Source organism: Zingiber officinale, chromosome 1B (assembly GCF_018446385.1).
Source record: "Zingiber officinale cultivar Zhangliang chromosome 1B, Zo_v1.1, whole genome shotgun sequence".
Classification (NCBI taxonomy): domain Eukaryota; kingdom Viridiplantae; phylum Streptophyta; class Magnoliopsida; order Zingiberales; family Zingiberaceae; genus Zingiber; species Zingiber officinale.
Genome location: NC_055986.1, coordinates 141280852 through 141295741, shown reverse-complemented (window position 1 = coordinate 141295741; position 14890 = coordinate 141280852).

The following is a 14890-nucleotide window of genomic DNA, read 5'->3' as shown; positions in this document are numbered from 1 at the left end:
GACTCCTCGTTATCCTACAAAACCAGGGGAGTTAGTGTCGGGTCGAGAAGGGGTTCCCGACATTGACCCTCCAATACTCAAGTTAATCTTCAATTTAGTGGCAAACCTGTGGATGGGAACCTTCTTTTATAGTGTCATTATAGCATCTATGCACGTATCTCAAAGCGAATGCACATTTTCCAAAACATCTTAGGAAAAGACAAGTCAAAAGGTGTCCCTGACACCCTTCATGATATGAAGTTGTCAGTAAATCATTTAATTAGTGGACATTCAATATCATAAACATAGGGAGACTAACACACTCATGATATGAAGGAGCTCATATTGTAATATGAGATTGGTGTGGTAGTGCAATAATAACTCTTTAGTGGTATGAGTTATTATTGATGAACTTGAGTTGGGTGTTCGGGGCAAACACGGGAAGCTCAAGCTCATCGGGAGACTAAAACCAATTCCTCCTCTCGGTCCCTATTGTAGCCTCTTATTTATAAAGCCTTATATCCACTTAGAGCCAAGCTTCTTATCTATCTCATTGTGGCCGACCAAGCCAAGCTACGTCCAAGCTAAAGGATGGAGCCAAGATTATGGCTGGCCAAGCTTGGAGCCCAAGCAACGTGGCCGGCCACATTAAAATAAAAGGGTGTTTTAATTTTAAAATATTTCCTTTTTTGTGGAAGCCATGGTTTTAAAAGAGAGTTTTTAAATTTTAAATCTTTCCTTTTATAGATTTCTACAAAGGAATAAGAGAAAGGTTTGATATCTTTCCTTATTTGTAGTTGAAAGAAATATTTTAATTTTTGATAAAACTTTCCTTTTTTGTAACCATCCACATGTTTTAAAAGAGAGATTTTAATTTATAAAATTTTCCTTTTATAACCAACAAGGAATTTTAAAGAGAAATTTTTCTATTAAAATTTCTTACCGGAAACAAATAAGGAAGTTTTAATTTTGTGTTTAAAACTTTCTATATTTGGAGCACAAGCATAGGGCCGGCCATGATAAGTATAAAAGGAAGTTTTAATTTTTTATTTTAAAACTTTCCTTTTTAGTCATTGACAAGGAATATAAGGAAGTTTTAATTATGTTTACAACTTTCCTTTTTTGCCAAGGCCAAGGATTATAAAAGTGAAGGAAGGGGTGCCTCACCTCAAGACATCTTCTATTCCTCTCTTCCAATCCTTGGTGGCCGGCCCTTGTCCTTCTCTTTTCTCCTTTCATTTTCTTCCTTGGAGGGCGGCGACATCAATTGTGGTAATCTCTTGGTGGCTGGTTGCTTGAAGGAGAAGGAGAAGAAGAAGAGAAGGAAGCTCTCTTGTCTAGCAACCCTTGGAGGTTAGTTGGTGGCCGGATCTTGGAAGCCTTGGAAGAAGCTTGAGTGAATTTCATCTTGGAAGATCGTCGCCCACACGACGTCCAAGAGAAGGAGGGGAATATAACAGAAGATCAAGAGGTATATAAACTACAAAAGGTATAACTAGTTAATAGTTTCTGCATCATAACTAGTTCATCTTTTGTATAGATCTTGAAAAACCAAACAAAAGAGGTTATCAGTATTTAAGTTATCATTTTTATTATCAATTTTATTTCTTTGATTTCATGTTTCGATAATGTGCTTCTACTGAGGTCTCTGTAGTTAAACCTAGTTTACTGTAAGAAGTTAAATATCCGATTTTTTTTTTGAAGCTTTGTCTAGGAAGTGGTGGATTGTAACGACCCAATTTTCCTCATTAGGAGTTTTAAAAGTTCTTAAAAATATTTGGAAATGTCATAGAAATATTCTAGGGATTTTTAGAAATTTTTAGAGTATTTTTATGTAATTTTTGGAGTTAGTTTGGTATTTTTACCAAGAGGAAGAAGTTAAAAAAAAAAAAGAATATGTTGAAGTCGGGTTTTGAACCCAAGATCTCGGACCCGGATCCGAGTCTTAATCGAACTCAGACAACCAGCTGATCCACGGTTATTTTGTTATAATTTAAGGGAATTAAATATAGTTAAGCGATCTTAAGAAACGAAATAAAATTTCCGTTTAAAACGGAGCCGAGGGCGGCTCGAACCCGAGACCTTCGGGAATCCGACTTTCCAGCGGACCAAGCGCGCTCGCTGATGTTTCGTGAACAAATCAATCACGAATTGGTATTAAGCCATAACCCTAGGTTATAAAAGGATGAGTAAGAGAGGGGTTAAGTTATTTTTTCTTTTCTCTCTTTTCCTCTTCTCCTCTCCCGCGTCGGCGACTCCCCTTGAGCGGAAAACAGAGGCGAGTTTAGGGCTCATCTCCGGCGCCGGCCAAGGGGTCTTTCCGTGAGATCTTCACGGATCCGAGCTCCTCTCGTCGAAGAGAACACGCGGGCACAGAAGGAAGGCCGAGATCGTGGGCTCCTCCGAACCCTAGAAGGGATTTTTGTCGGCTGTGAGTTCAAGAACAGCAAGGTAAGTTGCTACTCACCTGTGGTAAGAGTAGTTCCGATTTCGTTTTGGTGTTTCCCTGTTTGATCGAGTTTTGCCGTGAAGTTTTTGGGGTTTTGTTTGCTGTCGTGAGGTTAAAGGAAGAAAGAAAAACATTAGTTAAGTTTAAGCAAGTGAGTTGATCCCTTCAAGCTTCGAAATTGGTACTACAGCTTTTAAGTTAGATTTTTCTGGGGTGACCTTGATGAACATGCTCTGTTCGGGTAGAGTTTCATAATTTCGTATCTTTGCATTCTTGAATTTGAAGCATGAACGACAGACTTGAATTTAGGTTTTAGTTTCCTATTTGATTCTGGAACAGGTTGTACAAGATGGTTCCTAGGGCTTTAGTATCCTTCTTTGCTTTCGGAATGTGCTTTACGGAACCTGCTAGTAGTTTCAGATTTGAATGCTCCTTTTTAGTTCTGTTGTAGCAAGCTTAAAGAAAGATTTGATTGTTCCTCAGTGTCCTGTTGTAGCATCCCTAAAGGGGATTCGATTGTTCTTTTAAATTTTCAGCTGTGCTAAATTTTCAGTTTGTAGTTTAGCAAGCCAGATTTCAGTTTGTACCTTGGTTGTTTCAATTGCTATGATCTGAGTCCTAGTCATCAGATTGTGCTTAGGCTTGCTTCCATCCGAGCCCTAGCTTTTAGTTGGTGATTAGTTTTTATAGCTTCAGTTTTCAAGTTTCTTATTTCCAGTTCAGCAGGTTATAATCTCTCTTTATTCTAGCATGTTGTTAGACTTTCCCTATTTGTTATTAGTTAAGCATGTGTAGTTTCCTTACTACTAGAATAGCATGAGTAGTATTGAATTATAATGTTTTCCTTGCTTTGGATTTTCTATACAGCATTAGAACGGCTAGAAGTTTAAGAGTAGTTAGTGTGCTTTGTTTTCTTTGCTTTCGGATTACACTGTACGGTTTTGAAATAACTAGAGATTATTGAGTAGCATGCATTCTTTGCTCTCTTTCTTTATCTCTGTTGTAGCAAGATTTAAGTTTTAATTCCAACAAGTTTTAGATTTAGTTTAAGCTTGTATGATATGCAAACTTTCGTAAGTATTGCTTGCAGATTTTAGATAAGCTTAGTATGCAGATTTGTTAAGCTTAGTATGCAAATTTTAGATAAGCTTAATATGCGGATTTTTGTTAAGTTTTGCATGCAGATTTATGTTATGCTTTGTATACAGATTTTTGTTTAAGCATTTCAGTGTTAGAATTTGTTTAAACATTTCAGTTTTGTAAGAGACATTCTTTTATAAGAAAAGTATAAGAAAGATGAAGAAAAGTATAAGAAAGATAAAGAAAAGAAAGAAAAGGTCAAGGCTTTAAGTAGATCCCGAAGTCAAGACTTTAGGGATTTTGGCACACAAGGTGCTAAAGAAAGTGCCGAGGCATTATATATTAGAAGTATTAAAAGATAATAAGTATTTTACTTTTATTAGTGGCACTGTGCTAGACTCTCAGTAGTCCTTGGGCTGGGCTCCCATAGTCGGTCCCTAGGTTTAGATAACCTAGTATGTAGGACTCTCAGTAGTCCTTGGGCTGGGCTCCCATAGTCGGTCCCTAGGTTTAGATAACCTAGTATGCAGGACTCTCAGTAGTCCTTGGGCTGGGCTCCCATAGTCGGTCCCTAGGTTTAGATAACCTAGTAAACCCTACTAGATTCGGGACCAGCTATCTCGGGTCTAGTTAGGGATGCGCGCATAGCAAGTACAGTTGCCGGGCCCAAGAAGAAGTTGATTATTATTTTGAAGTATTATAAGTATAAGTTTTTTTGAACAAGTAAAACGAGTTTTACATAAACATAAAGTATTAAAGAATAAGTTAGAACAAATGAAATAAAGTTTCATATAGTTCTAAAAATCAGTAAGTTTAGTTCTTTATTCTACCATGTTTATCTAGTAGATGAGTAGTTTTTCATGTTTACCTATTAGATGAGCAGCATGATTAGTTATTAGAATTATATGAGTAGATTCCTTAGCTTTTCTTTGCTATTAGTTTGACATGAGCAGTTATGTTTATGCTTTACTTTCTTTTAGAGCATATAGTTTCTAGTTCTTTCTGTAAACATGCATATTCGTGTTTTTGTGAGTTAGATAGCGCTTACTAAGCAAATTTTGCTTATAGATTGCACTTCCTCTTACTGCAGATACAGGAAAGGAAATGATATAGAAAGGAAGGCGACAAGGAGGCGTTCGAAAGATGTGTGATGCCAGGACTATGGAAGCCTTGGGACTAGGAAAGAAGTTTTAATTTTAGTTTTCGCATTTTAGTTATTGTAAACATTTGAGTTGTATTTTAAGTTCATGTCATTTGAGATTATTCTGTTTAGATTGCATGTAGGATGAGTTCAGTTTAGTAAGTAGATATTTGTGTGTTTGATACTTATTTAACTGCGTGGTTGATTGATACGTGTTCCAACCGCTTGTGGCTGAGTATATATTGCATGTATTGTTGAATATGGTCACCGGTACAGGGGAGACTCTTCCAAAATTTTTTGATAGGGTTTCCATGTGATTTTTAATCATACCGGTTAATTAGAGTTAGTAGTTAAGTAACGGTCATCCTTAGAGTGTAGTAGTAGTAAGAAGGGTGGTCGTTACATGGATGATCCCATACCCAAGAAGGCCTAGTGTCTCACCATGTTTAACCTGGAAGTCGATCTTTGAAATAGATATTTGATAACTTCTGTAATATGGTTTAACTAAGGAAGATCACATCGGTTAAACTTGGAGTAAAAATGTTAAGTATCGTTTCCAATTCAAGTTTAACTTCTGAAGGATAATTTGAATTAATAATGTTAAGCATCGTTTGCAATTCAAATTTAACTTCAGTAGAACACATGGGTAGCTAGGATAGTTCTATGCTTGTACAAATTTGTGTATAGGTGAACTAGGACGGTATTCCAAATAGCAACCAACACAAGTGTGCTTGGTTGAAGTTGTGGTGAGGTTTCTCCACCCACAAGGACCTACGTGAGCTAGCCAAAAGTTTGCCGAGGGCTAATCCACCGACGGATAGGGATCGTCTACCTTAAGGACAACCATGGAGTAGGAGCCCTAATCTCCGAACCACGTTACATCGACGTGTCGATTGGTTTGCTTGTCTTTCTTAGTTTGTATTCCTTTTAGTGTTTAGCTTGTTTGTTTTGTATTATTCCTCTGCGCAAGCTAACCTTGTAGAGAAGCGATCGATTTGGGGGTGTCGTCTATCCAACCCCCCTTTAAGCCGACCATCGATCCCCTATAATTGGTATCAGAGCTGGGACGCTCTCCATTGGACTAACCGCCAAGAAAGCATGGATGACCGGCTTAATAGAACCGCCAAAGTTTGAAGGAAGAAGCCTAGGGGACATCACATTTTGGATGATGAAGATGAATGTTTTCTTTGACACAGATTGGGACACCATGATGGTGATCAAGGAGCCATTCGAAGTCCCAAAAGATAAAAAAGGAAAGAAACTCCGACCAAGATATTGGACGGAAGAGCAAACCTCACGTTCGGAGGTAAATTCAAAGGTAATGTCAATTTTAATTGATATTTTGCCGAATGATGTTGTGAGTTGTGTAGGTAAGTATGAGAACGGCCACGAGTTGTGGAGCAAGGTAAAGATGGTTCTACAGGAAGTGTTGGTTGCTACTCGGAATACCGTCCTAGTTCCCCTGTATAAAAATTTGTACAAGCATAGAACTATCCTAATTACCCATGTGTTCTACTGAAGTTAAATTTAGATTACAAACAATGCTTAACATTATTAATCCAAATTATCCTTCAGAAGTTAAACTTGGATTGGAAATGATACTTAACATTTTTACTCCAAGTTTAACCGATATGATCTTCCTAAGTTAAACCATATTACAGAAGTTATCAAATATCTATTTCAAATATCGACTTACAGGTTAAACATGGTAAAACACTAGGTCTTCTTGGGTATGGGATCATCCACCACTTCTTAGATAAAGCCTCACAAAGAAATCGGATATTTAACTTCTTACAGTAAACTAGGTTTAACTATAGAGACCTCAATAGAAGCACATTATTGAAACATGAAATCGAAGAAATTATTAAAATCGATAACAAAAACGATAACTTAAAAACCGATAACCTCTTGTGTTTGGTTCTTCAAGATCTATACAAAAGATGAACTAGTTATGATACGGAAGCTAATAACTAGTTATACTTTTTATAGCTTATAGACCTCTTGATCTTCTGTTGTATTCCCCTCCTTCTCTTGGATGTCGTGTGGGTGACGATCTTCCAAGATTAAATCCACTCAAGCTTCTTCCAAGGCTTCCAAGATTCGGCCACCAACCAACCTCCAAGGGTTGCTAGACAAGAGAGCTTCCTTCTCTTCTTCTTCTCCTTCAAGCAACCAGCCACCAAGAGATTACCACAATTGATGTCGCCACCCTCCAAGGAAGAAAACTAAAGGAGAAAAGAGAAGGACAAGGGCTGGCCACCAAGGATTGGAAGAGAGGAATAGAAGATATCTTGAGGTGAGGCACCCCCTCCTTCTCTTTTATAATCCTTGGTCTTGGCAAAAAAAGGAAAGTTTTAAACATAATTAAAACTTCCTTATATTCCTTGCCAATGACTAAAAAGGAAAGTTTTAAAACAAAAAATTAAAACTTCCTTTTATACGTGTCATGGCAGGCCCTAGGTTTGTGCTCCAAAAACGGAAAGTTTTAAACACAAAATTAAAACTTCCTTATTTATTTTCGGTAAGAAATTTTAATAGAAAAATTTCTCTTTAAAACCCCTTATTGGTTATAAAAGAAAAATTTTATAAATTAAAATCTCTTTTTTAAAACATGTGGATGGTTACAAAAAAAGAAAGTTTTCTCAAAAATTAAAATCTTTCTTTCAACTACAAATAAAGAAAGATATCAAACCTTTCTCTTAATCATTTATAGAAATCTATAAAATGAAAGATTTAAAATTTAAAAACTCTCTTTTAAAACTATGACATCCACAAAAGGACAGATTTTAAAATTAAAACACCCTTTTATTTTAATGTGGTCGGCCACCTTGCTTGGGCTCCAAGCTTGGCCGGCCCTAGCTTGGGCTCCAAGCTTAGCTTGGCCAGCCACAATGAGATGGATAAGCAGCTTCGCTATAAGTGGATATAAGGTTTTATAAATAAGAGGCTATAATAGGGACTGAGAGGAGGAATTAGTTTTGATCTCCCGATAAGCTTAAGCTTCCTGTGTTCGCCCCGAACACCCAACTTAAGTTCATCAATAATAACTCATACCACTAAAAAGTTATTATTGTACTATCCCACCAATCCCATATTACAATATGAGCTCCTTCATATCATGAGTGCGTTAGTCTCCCTGTGTTTAAGATATTGAATGCCCACTAATTAAATGAGTTACTGACAACTCAATTAATTAATATCTAGCTCCAAAAGTAATACCACTCAACCTTATTGTCATGTCGGACTAAATCCACCTACAGGGTTTACATGACAATTCTTATGAGCTCCTCATGGGGGCATCATCAACCTAGATTACTAGGACACAGTTTCATTCTATAATCAACAACACACCATATAAATAATATCATTTCCTAACTTATCGGGCCTATTGATTTAATGAACTAAATCGCACCCTTTGATACATTAAAGAAATAAATATTAAGTATGCGTGCTTGTTATTATATCATGATTAAGATTACGCACTTCCATAATAACAGAGGTTTTGTTCTTTTATGTAGTCAGTAGAAAAAGAAACTACCTCAAATGGTCCTGCTCAATACACTCATAGTGTACTAGTGTAATTTTATAGTCAAGATAAACTAATATCAAATTACACTACAACCACTCCAATGGTTTGCCCCATTCCATCTTGGTTGTGAGCTACTGTTTATAATTTATAAGGAACTGATAACATGAACTTCTGTGTGTCTTCTCACACCATGTTATCTTCAATATAAATTAAATGGACAACTACACTTAGTATAAATGTAGACATTTGACTAATGTGATTCTTATTTCAAAATAATTGTTTATACAAATAGCTAGACTTTTAGTATACACTCTAACAATCTCCCACTTATATCAAAAGACTATGCTTCCATAAATGCTGTCATACATCTGATTCTCATCCCCTCAACATGTTCATCAAAAGCTTTCAATGGAAGGGCTTTAGTGAAAGGATCTGCCAGGTTATCTGCTGATGCAATCTTGGCAACAACAACTTCTCCTCGCTTTACGATGTCTCGTATCAGGTGGTACTTGCGCTCAATGTGTTTACTCACCTTATGGTCTCGTGGTTCCTTCGAGTTTGCTACTGCACCACTATTATCACAATAAATTGTGATAATTTTGGGCAAACCAGGAATCACATCTAAGTCCATTAAAAAGTTCCTGAGCGATACAACTTCTTTGGCTGCCTCGGAGGTTGCCACATACTCAACTTCCATGGTTGAGTTTGAAACGCATTTCTGCTTAACACTCCTCCATGATATGGCTCCACCTCCTAAAGTAAACACATAACCTGAGGTAGACTTACTATTGTCCCTATCTGATTGAAAGTCAGAATCCGTGTAACCCACAGGGAGTAAATCATCTGCTTGGTAAACTAGCATATAATCTCTAGTCCTTCTCAGGTACTTTAATGTATGCTTTACAGTAGTCCAATGTCCCTATCTTGGATTACTTTGATATCTGCTAACCATGCTCACGGAAAAATAGATATCCGGTCTCGTGCATAACATTGCATACATTAGGCTTCCTACAGCTGAAGCATAAGGAACTGCCGTTATTTCCTCTATCTCTATTGATGTCTTAGAAGTCATCTCTTTAGATAAAGATACTCCATGCCAAAAAGGTAGAAAACCTTTCTTGGAGTCTTGCATGCTAAAACGAGCTAGGATAGTATCGATATATGAAGCTTGGGATAAGCACAACATTCTTTTCTTGCGATCCCTTATTACTTTGATCCCGAGAATATGTGTGCATTCTCCCAAGTCCTTCATATCGAATTGCTTGGACAATCATACCCTTACTTCTGACAACACTTTGATATTGTTGTCAACTAACAAAATGTCATCTATGTATAGTACACGAAATACCACCACGTTTCCGTCACACTTCTTGTATACACAAGACTCATTCTGACACTGAATAAATCTATAAGACTGGATTACTTTATTAAACCGGATGTTTGATAATCATTATTTGGTTATGATATTTTGATTCATATAAGCATGTCAATTGATCTTCTCATGTGTTAATTCCACGTTTACATCACATTACATGAGTTATATTCATCTGTGGACTTAATTATAAATTATATTATATTTACGGTATTTGATGCTAATATTTTGTTATATGTTTTGTAGGATCAAAAGGGGCAAAGGATTAGATCAGATCAGACCAAATTTGAGCTCAAATCTAGGGTTAATTGAAGGGATCAAGCTCTGAAGTAATATAGACCGTTCATTCAAGACTGGAGGAGATCTGAGCCATCTATCATTATCCAGCCCATCCAAGCCACAGGGGAGTCGATCACAACCATTGATCAAGATCTGAAGATTTGGAACAGATTTGGAGCAATTTACACTGTTGGATCGATCCGGAGAAGTCACAGTCGTCCGTTCTAATCTTGATCAGATTTAAAGGTATGAGAAGCTATAGTTACCTTCGTCAATTGGCTACAGTCCTCGCGTCAAAAACAAAGGAGGTGTGATCCTTCTCCGGCAATTCCGATCCACTCCACCATCGGCGAGCAAGCGAGGTCAAGGGCACTTCCCTTCCTCCGGTGATCTTTCACAAGCAACCGACAATGCCACTTCGATCATCTGATCTCAAACCACTGCCACAACTTCGTGCGAGAAAGAAGAAGTAGAGAAGGTGAAGAATCTGGTGGGTTCAGCCGATTCTTTTATCTTCTGACCGCGATCTTTCTTCCCTGAAGCTCCGCACCCATCTGAACCATCAGAAGTGTTTGCTTCTGCTTTCTCTCTGATCTTGATCCATTTCCAGCCGAATTTATCTTCTCTTTTACTTCAATCACTGAGTTCTTTCTCTGTTATACATCGAGTTCAAGCTAGGGTTTCCTAGTGATTAGTGAGAATCTTTGGGATGCTAGTTTCCTTATCTTCAGTTTGAATTGTTGTTTTGTTGTAGCTTATCATGGCATAGTTGATTCAAATTCCCTTTCTATTATTTTGGAACCTTTGATTAATACCACTGTTCTTGATTCTTGATGTCTACACAATTTAGATTTGCTTAGTTGTTGCATTAGGTTATTCTTGTTACCATTACTTTCAATGCAGTAGTTTAGATTAGTTAGCTTCTTTGTTTGTTAATTTCCGTGAGTTGAATTTGCAAATGTAGCATAGCTTTAGGTCTTTATTTCTTCTCTTTATCCAAAAGTCAATTCTTAAATCCCAATTTTCCTAGAAAACCCCAAGCCAATAATAATTGATCCTAAGACTATCATTTTACCGTTTACATTCGTTGGGAGACGACCCGAGTCATCTCTATGCTACATTAGTGTAAAATGAATTTGGTCACTTAATTCTTTTGATACCCATTTCACGACAAAAATTAGGGTTTATCAATGTTCCAAAATCTTGAAGCTTGCTTCAGTCCATAAATAGACCGATTGAGCTTACATACAAGATGCTCTTTGCCCTTTGCAATAAACCCCTCTGGTTGCTTCATATGGATATTTTCTTCAAGACTTCCATTAAGGAAAGCTGTCTTGACATCCGTTTGCCAAACCTCATAATCCATATGAGCAGCAATAGATAAGAGTATCCGGATAGACTTCAGCATAGCTACTGCGGAAAAATTTCCTCATAATCAATTCCCTCTTTCTGAGTATACCCCTTCGCAACAAGCCTTGCTTTGAAGGTTTCCACCTTCCCGTCTGTCCCTCTTTTTCTTTTGTAGATCCATTTACATCCAATAGATTTTACACTATTTGATGGTTCTACTAGCTCCCAAACTTTGTTAGAATATATAGATTCTATTTCTGAATTCATTGCTCTTTGCCAAGATGCTGCATTTTTATCTTGGAGTGCTTCGTCATATGTTCGGGGATCAGGTTCATGTTTACCTGGGATCAAGTCCGAAGACTCTCCCAAAAACATGAATTTTTCAGGTTACCTCACAACCCTCCCACTACGACGAGGCACTGTCTGTAGTTGTGTATCATTTGTGATACATGTTATAGTTTCTTGTGATATTTCATCTTGCACTGTTGGTACTAAAGTAGGCGTGTCCTCTTTTATTTCTTCTAGAACAATTTCACTCATGGGCTTGTGGTTCATTACATAGTCCTCTTCTAAAAATTGGGCATTAGTGCTAACAATAACCTTCTGATCTTTAAGACTATAAAACAAACCACCTTTCATTCCTTTAGGATAACCTATAAACAGGTGAACTTCTGTATGAGATTCCAACTTATCAACATCTCCCTTCAGCACATGTGCTGGACTACCCTAAATCTGGACATGACTCAGACTAGGCTTATGCCCATTCCATAATTCTGTGGGAGTAGATGGTACTGATTTAGAAGATACCAAGTTCAGAATATACACTGTCGTTTCTAAAGCATATCCCAAGAACGAATTTGGTAATACTAAATAACTCATCATCGATCTAACCATTTCCATAAGAGTCTTATTCCTTCGTTCTGCCACACCATTCTGTTGGGGTGTACCAGGCGCAGACAATTGGGATTGAATCTCAACCTCTGATAAGTAATTCCTAAACTCTTCTAAGAGGTACTCGCCACCACGATCAGACCGTTGTGTCTGGATACTTTTACCATGACATTTCTCCACATCAGCCTTGTACTCTTTGAACTTATCAAAGCACTCAAACTTGCGGCGCATCAAGTAAATGTACCCATATCTCGAATAATCATCTATAAGAGAGACAAAATATTCGAAACCACCTCTCGCCTGGATAGTCATAGGTCCACACAAATCAGAATGAACCAATTTCAATACATCTTTTGCTCTATACCCCTTGGCCTTAAAAGGTCTCTTGGTCATTTTCCCTTCCAAGCAAGATTCATAGGTTGGAAAGTTTTCCAACACTAATGAACCCAAGAGTCCATCGGCTATTAGCCTTTGAATCCTACTCAAGTTAATATGACCAAGTCTTAGATGCCAAAGATATGCTTGGTTCATTTTTGAAGGTTCCTTTCTCTTATTAGAATTAGAGGATGTGTTATTAATTCTCATTTGTTGCTTTGTGGGAGTTATCGGATTAAGAGTATACAAATTGCCAACTAATGTACCAGAACAGATAACTATCCTATTTTTCTAGATAACCACTTTATCATCAAAAGAAATAGTATATCCATCCAAAAATAATTTAGAAACTGAAATTAAATTCTTTCTAAAACTTGGTACATAAAGACAATTTCTCAAAATCAAAGTTCTATTCCTATCAAATGATAAGTAGACATCTTCCACTACAACAACCACCACCTTCATAGCATTTCCCATGTAGACGGTTATCTCTCCCTCATATAGTCGTCGGGTTTCCTGGAACCCCTGCAATGTATTGCAGACATGATCAATGGCTCCTGTATCTACACGCCAGGTACTGGTAGATAACACCGCTAAACATATTTCAACTACTAGAGAATAAGATATACCTTTATTGTTCTCTTTCCTACGAGGACAGTTCGCCTTCCAATGTCTAAACTGCTTGCAAATGAAGCACTTGCCCTTTGGCTTCTTCACTACTGCTTTTAGTCCAGTACCTAGAGATCGATTCATTTTCTTTGCTGAGCCAGCTTGTTTCTTTTTCTTCTTCTTGCCTTTCGACTTAGAAGTAGAAACATTTTCAGCAAAGTGAATTTGAGAATTATGATGAAATAGCCCTTCTGTTGCCTGAAGTTCTGTCAGTAGTTCCGCCAATGAATAAATCCTTTTATTCATATTGTAGTTCAGGCGGAACTGCTCAAAACTTTTGGGTAGCGTTTGGAGAATAATATCGACCTGGGTTTCCCCAATGATTTCAGCTCCAAGGATTTGTATCTCATTCAAGTAAGCCATCATTTTAAGGATATGATCCCTTACGGGTGTCCCCTCTGACACGGTGGTTGTCATTAAGTTTCTCATGGCCTCTTGCCTAGCAGCCCGATTCTGGTGTCCGAAGAGTTCCTTGAGATTGTACATCATGTTATAGGCAGTAGGCATGGACTGATGCTGATGTTGCAGCACATTTAACATAGAAGCCAAAATGTAACACCGCATCATCTCATCTGCCTTGACCCATTTCTTATGATACTCAATCTCCTCTTCACTAGAATTACTATTAGGCTCATTAGGGCAGACCTCTAACAGTACAAACTTATAGCCTTCAGTAGTTAGAACAATGTCCAGGTTTCTTTTCCAATCTATGTAATTGGGATCAGTAAGTTTGTTCTCTTTCAGAATAATATCCAGTGGGTTGAAAGTCATCCTAAGAATCACAAAATAAGTTTTGGTCAATACTTTAGAATTTAGAATAATATTGAGTCCTCAAACAATATTATTTAAATTCACCAACACCTCAAAACACCATGAATTTTGTATGCCACGATAGTGTGGACGTATACAAATTCAAACATTTGTAAGAGGAGGTTTTACCCATTAATTTTATTCTTATCAACCTAACTTTATGACAAATAAAATTAATAGTTGGTATTCCTTTGGTCACACAAATAATAATAGTGACTCCGATGGGGAGGATACTATTAAATGTGCCTAAGTGTAAACCATTACTTGATACTTAGTCCATTAAATAGGATTGTGCCCCTTCAGATGGAGAAGATCACACGCTCCTAAATAATTTCCTATAATCATCGATAAAGGAAGTTTGATCTAGTGATCCGCAAACAAACTCATCCGATGTGGAGGAAGGCACTCAGAGCCAACACGCAAGTTTGTTTGCATCACTTACAAACCAGTAATAGAGACCGTGGAATTTATTTATAAATCTCTCTCCCACTTAGTTTTTTAAGATGAGGATTTTATCATGCAAGCACACATCACATGCACACACACACATCATAGAAAATAAAAGTAATAAATATGGAAAAATAATTTTTCAACTATTATGGCCTCTTCCATCGTTGTCCTCCATGTGCCGCCAGCCCTTGCAATCGTCAAAACTAGCCGCCAGCCCTAGGGCTCATGTCGTCGCATCCATCGAGCTTCCTTTTCCGCTGCGCCCCTGGTCCTCAAATAGCACCATGCCTAGCAAGGATACAATCCGTGATGAAAATAAAATTTTACATATATCGATCCTATATTCCATAAAAGGAATGTACATAAAGTCTAGATCGAACAAAATGTAAAATAATAAAACTAATACAGCTCCTGTTATATTTAATAAGTATAATCATGCACACACATAAAATGCCCTCGACATGTCCGAGGGTCCAATCACACACAATCACAATAGGCCATAATAGTTGGAGCTTG